This window comes from Octodon degus, unplaced genomic scaffold (genome assembly GCF_000260255.1).
Source record: "Octodon degus isolate 3935 unplaced genomic scaffold, OctDeg1.0 scaffold00079, whole genome shotgun sequence".
In the NCBI taxonomy this organism is placed as follows: domain Eukaryota; kingdom Metazoa; phylum Chordata; class Mammalia; order Rodentia; family Octodontidae; genus Octodon; species Octodon degus.
The window spans coordinates 10,904,017-10,909,698 of NW_004524655.1; the positions used below are offsets into that span (position 1 = coordinate 10,904,017).

The following is a 5,682-nucleotide window of genomic DNA, read 5'->3' on the forward strand; positions in this document are numbered from 1 at the left end:
ATAAATATTTAAAGATATCAAATTTCTGAATTTAGTTAAAATTATAGCACCACATTTCCAAGGAAAATGAACCTTTTCCATAAGAAATTTGAATAAAATCACAACAAGGTACACAAAAATGAAATTTTCCAAAACTAATTGTAAAGAAAAAATCATTAAAGTATATACATAAAAATATTAGCTATGGAAGAACAAAATTAAATAGCATCTTATTTCACCTTAGGGGAAAAAAAAGACCAAGAGTGTGAGAAACTAGACTAATCAATTCAAAGGCCTGAAATAACAGAATAGACCTGTCCTCATTGAATTTCATGCCTAGCAGACATTCCTTTGAAAAATAAAAGTGAAATGTTTTCCAGTTATACTAACTCAAAATATTCTAATACCTCCAGATGTAGCATATAGTAAATAACAAAAAGCACAATCCAGAAGGCAAGAGAAATTGCTGCATGGTCCTGGATAAAGGATAAAGAGCTCTCAAACTGGTAGTTATGCAGCATTATGTGAAATATATTAGATGAACCCATTTAAAAGGTCTCTGAAGATTTCTACAAAACATTATCAATATTATGTTGGGTTATATACATATTTTTGTGTATGTGTGTGTGTAAAAGAGAAGGAAGTAATATATGAATGCTTTGGCTTTTTTTTTTTTTGGCAGAACTGGGGATTGAACTCAGGCCCTTGTGCTTTCCTGGGAAGCACTTATTCCACTGAGCCATCTCCCCGGCCCCAGAAGGAAGTAATATAAAGTCAAGGGAAAAGCAAATATACTTTTTAAAGTTTCCAATAACAGGAGAAAACATTATACCATAGCTTATGAGTATATTGTAAGTCAAAGATACAGTATAAATCTTAAAACAAAAATTAAGATTAAACAATATTCAGAAAATTAATTAGTTATTAATCAATTAAAAATTAAATATTTCAAAACAACTCAAGTAAGAAAAAGTTTTTATAATAGTAATGAATTACTAAGAATAAAACATAAGATAAATACTGAAATGGGAAATATATGACCAACACTTCTAACAGTTTGGGGATAGGATTTGGCACAAAATTCTATTATGTTGTGAACATCACAATGTCCATGACACTTACTGGTGGCTGTAGAGATGTAGATTTGAGACAAAAACCTGATGTCCCGAGAGAGCAGGGAACACTGGACTGAGCCCAAGGAGGGTTACTGTCTGTTTGCAAATTCCCAGCAAGCTGGGACCCAAGGCAGCAGCTAACAGCTTCTCCTGCAGGCGCCCTGTCCTTTGATCCCTTGCTTGGGATGTTAGCGGCTAGCGTTTGTGTGAACCTAGTGTTAGGCAAATGGTGGAAGTCAATAGAGATAGTAGTCTGTATTTACTTAAGTAATCACGCACATTCCTTAGTCTGCCCTTACTCCTCAATGAATGTGAGATGCTTCTGAGGCTCTGGGCTCACTTGGAGAGAGACTAATCTCACTGAGACCTCTGAAGCTACATTCATCAGGTCTTCTCGTTGGTTCTTTCAGCCCTGACCCGTAACATACAACAGGTGGCCAGGTGTCACCTGGTGGACTGAGCTACTGCTATTTCTTTGATATCCACCCTGTAGACCCAGATAGAATCATGCCCTATAGGGTGCAGGAGAAGTCCATTTATAGAGCATGCTCTACAAATAGAAATATTTTGCTACTGTATACAAAAGAATAATTGAAAGATTGCTTTTGTATGCCTCTCTTTCTCCTGTGTTTAATTGTTTGCCCTATTAGGTGGGTTTTTTCCATTTCCATTCATGGAGTTGTGGTCATTTTGGTCCCTTTCTAGAATATCTTTTAGTAGTCTGTGTAGGCATGGCTTTGTCATCATGAAATTCTTTAGTTGTTCTTTGTCATGGAAGTATTTCACTTTTCCATTATACTTGGAAGAGAGTTTTGCAGGATAGATCAGTCTGGATTGGAATTTGTTTTCTTGTAAGACTTGAAGTACTTTGCTCCATGCTCTTCTTGACTTGATGGTTTGTGAAGAGAAATCTTCTATTATTCTGATGGATTTTCCTTTAAATGTGATGTTTTTTTCTACAGGGTCTTTTAGTATACTATTCCTGTGCTGAATTTCTGGGATCTTGATTATTATATGTCTGGGTGTGGTTTTAATTGGTTTGATGTTATTTGGAGTTGTATATGCTTCAGTTACTTGAATATCAGATTGTTTCTCCATATGTGGGAAGTTTTCTGCTATTACTTCTGCCCATATTCTTTTTTGTTTTGTTTTGGTATTTTTTTTTTTGCAGAACCGGGGATTGAACTCAGGCCCTTGCTCTTGCCAGGGAAGGGCTTATTCCACTGAGCCATCTCGCCGGCCCCCCTCATATTCTTTTTATATCATTTATTTGTATTGACTCCTTTTTTTCTCACTGATGCCTATTAGTCTTATGTTGTTCATCTTTGCATCATCTTGTAGATGTTGAATTATTTTTTCCTGCAACTAGTTGTTTTTCAGAGAACTTTTCTTACCTTTTCACTAGTTACAATGGTGTCTTCAAGTTCTGAAAGTCTATTTTTTACTTTCATTCAAATGGTTTTGCCAGCTTATATTGAGGTTTTAATTTCCTGTGTAACACTTTAAATGTCCTTCATTCTATTTCTTTCCTATATTGCTCATTGAAGATTTCCATCATTTTTCTATCCTCCTCTATTTTTCTCAGTGCCTTCTTTAGAAGCACTTAGTAGTACTTTCATTATAGTTATCATTTCTTTTTTTTACTTCAGAAAATATTTCTGATCTGATTTCCTTTATATCTACCTGCACTTGTTCTTTACTTAAAACATCATTTCAGAGATTCAGGTGTATAATTTCCAATTTCTTCTATGCTATTATCTCCTGCATTTATCCTGGGTGGGTTTGGGGTCTGAGAATACATTTTCTTCCTTCTCTTTGTCTTTTTTTTTTAAGTGTCTACAGGGTACACAGGGTGTCACTGCATGGATCAGACTCATAGTGATCTGCCTGTTTAAAGCCTCCCAAGAGCTGGGATTACAGGCCTGCACCACCACTCCCAGTCTCAATTACTGTATCAGTGGGCCCTGGGAGTAGTGCCAGCATGGCAGGCTCACCTCATTGTCATTTTGTTTAGTGCTGTCTTTTGACCTTTGGTTAAAGCTTTGATAGAGTTATCTTACCACCAGGTCCAGATCTACCAAGTTCAAACTAGTCTAGGTGGGTGTGGCTTGAGTCTGGCTGGTATGCTCCACTTCTTCCTGCTGCAGCCCTTTGAGTTGAACACTTGTGCCACTCTGGCAAGATGTTGTGCTCCTGATTAGCTTGTTGGTCTTGCCTCTAGTTTCTCTGCAGGGAGCTCTGCCCCAGGGTTCCACACCAGGCCTGTCTGATGAAGGAAGTTCCACTCATACACCAGGCCTTGGTGCTGGGTTTAATGAAGATCCTGCAGGCCCTGGGTGGTCTCACGCTGGGCCTGTGCTCTGGGTCAAATGAGAACCTGGTGGGACCCAGGTGGTCCTACTCACAGACCAAGCCTGGGCTCTGGGTTGAATCTGTTATTTTCTAACAGACATGGATATTCTAATATTTAAATCCTTTTAGAATGTTAGCAGACAACAGTTACATGTACTTACACAGAAATGTACAAATCAAAACAATATATATCATTGCTGGATGATAATCACAATGACATAATGTGACATACTTAAATTTTCATTTTGACATAACATATTCCTTTTCCTTTGTCATGTCTATTGATACATAATCTTCCTTTTTTCTCCTGTATTTTAGGGAATGGTTTACAGGGTGATCAGGGTCTCACTACTAGACTGGACTCAGTGATCTGCCTGTTTACAGCCTCCCAAGTGCTGGGATTACAGGTGTGTGCCACCATGCCCAGTCTCATTTGCTGTCTCAATGCACCCCAGTGGTGGCTGCCACAGCAGGCCTGGGGATTGAATGCCCAGCCCCTGCACCTGCTTGCAGGTGCTTCAATCCGCTGAGCTATTTGGCCGGCCTGTAGCATTCCCTTAATGGAATACCCATTACAAATTTTTGTTAAAGGCTGAGGTATGAATCTGTAAGAGTCTTATCACAATAAGCAAACTTTGTTTTACATTTTGAAAGACCTGTATATCTAGGATTAGAAATATATTTAATATACCATGACTTAACAATAATGAATTACCATACACATGTGAAATCCTTAGTTTCTTAATTTAGTTTGTATTAAGAGCATCTTTTATAAGAAACATTATTGCATTTTTTTCAGTTTTTCTGAAAAACTTTGTCTCTTCCAAGGATGACTTTATTGGGAGTATTTCCCAAGAGACTCTGGACATTATTGGAGGCTCCTTATTAATCAACAAAATTTGGCCACCCATTTATTCACCAATTGGATTTCTGTTCAACAACTTCTCCACACTCTAAGGAGTATTTTTTAAAATTTGCTTAATTTTTTAATGAGCAGTTTGTAAACTAATTTTAACATCACTTACATCAGTTGGTAAACTCAGGAGAAAGCATGTTTTTAAGTCTATATTCAAAATAGTATGATGAGTAAACTGTACAAGAAACATTATTGACTTCAAAATTTTTTTATAGTGGTGCATTCCTGTAATTGCAGCACTAGGGAGGTTGAAACAGGAGGGTCACTACGAGTCCAAGCTGTGTACTGACTCTTTAGCAAATAAATAAAATTTCAAAATAATAAAGAAAAAAATGGACAAATAAAAACAACAAAAGACATACAAACATCTTTATAAAATCAGAGCAAATATTCTTGACCAAATTAAGCTATAGTAAGTCTATTATAAGTTTAAAAATTTACAATCATAAATAGACTAGTCAGATTTTCTTATTTCGCAATCAGCAGAGATCTTTTACCAGAAAAATTTGGAAGGAAGAGAATCTTTTCCGTGTAATTTATATGCATATTTTGTATTTTATTTTGTCTTAAGAATATTGAAGGGCCAGCGAGATAGCTCAGTTGAATAAGTGCTTTCCTGGCAAGCGCAAGGACCTGAGTTCAATCCCCAGTTTGCCAAAAAAAAAAAAAAAAAAAAAAAAAAAAAAAAAAAAAAAAGAATATTGATAATTTTCAGCTCCGTTTTCTCTATACCTATTTAGACCGTAGACTTATATTTTGTCAGTTCCTTTAAATAGGCCTCAGATTGAATCTAGCTCATCATTGTTCACTTCATCTCCAGATCTGGCTTCATGATATAGCCTGACAGCATACTCTGATACCCAAAGAGGTCACTGAGCATTCCCTGGAAAAACACAAGCATATCCTTTACTGAAGATTAGGTTTTTTGGCTTTACCTGCTTGAATTATCTTTCCATTTACACTTTTATCTTTTTAAAAAGTTTAAAAATTTGATTATATATTTTGACAAATATGGTCGGAAGGATTGATTCCCCTTTTGTGTTTGTAATTGAATTTTCATCATAGTATGAGAAGCCCATAAGCTGTACTTTGGAAGAAGCTATTACATAGCTGCCTTTAGAAGGCCCATCTGTAAAAACAAGCAAGTCAGTCTAACTTATCTGAAGATTAGTGACAATTTCTTTCTTTCTTTCTTTCTTTCTTTCTTTCTTTCTTTCTTTCTTTCTTTCTTTCTTTCTTTCTTTCTTCCTTCCTTCCTTCCTTCCTTCCTTCCTTCCTTCCTTCCTTCCTTTCTTTCTTCCTTTCTTTCTTTTTTTTTTT

General features: G+C 36.1%; 3 protein-coding genes across 6 annotated transcripts in view; all 3 read right to left on the reverse strand.

Annotated features, from left to right (window-relative positions):
• Positions 1-5,682, reverse strand: part of LOC101585743 (immunoglobulin lambda-1 light chain) — a 734,743-nt gene that overhangs the window by 159,470 nt on the left and 569,591 nt on the right. The gene's annotated exons all lie outside the window — the stretch shown is intronic.
• Positions 1-5,682, reverse strand: part of LOC101592830 (immunoglobulin lambda-1 light chain-like) — a 475,660-nt gene that overhangs the window by 149,741 nt on the left and 320,237 nt on the right. The gene's annotated exons all lie outside the window — the stretch shown is intronic.
• LOC101586143 (immunoglobulin lambda-1 light chain-like) overlaps positions 1-5,682 on the reverse strand; it is a 289,018-nt gene that overhangs the window by 145,529 nt on the left and 137,807 nt on the right. The gene's annotated exons all lie outside the window — the stretch shown is intronic.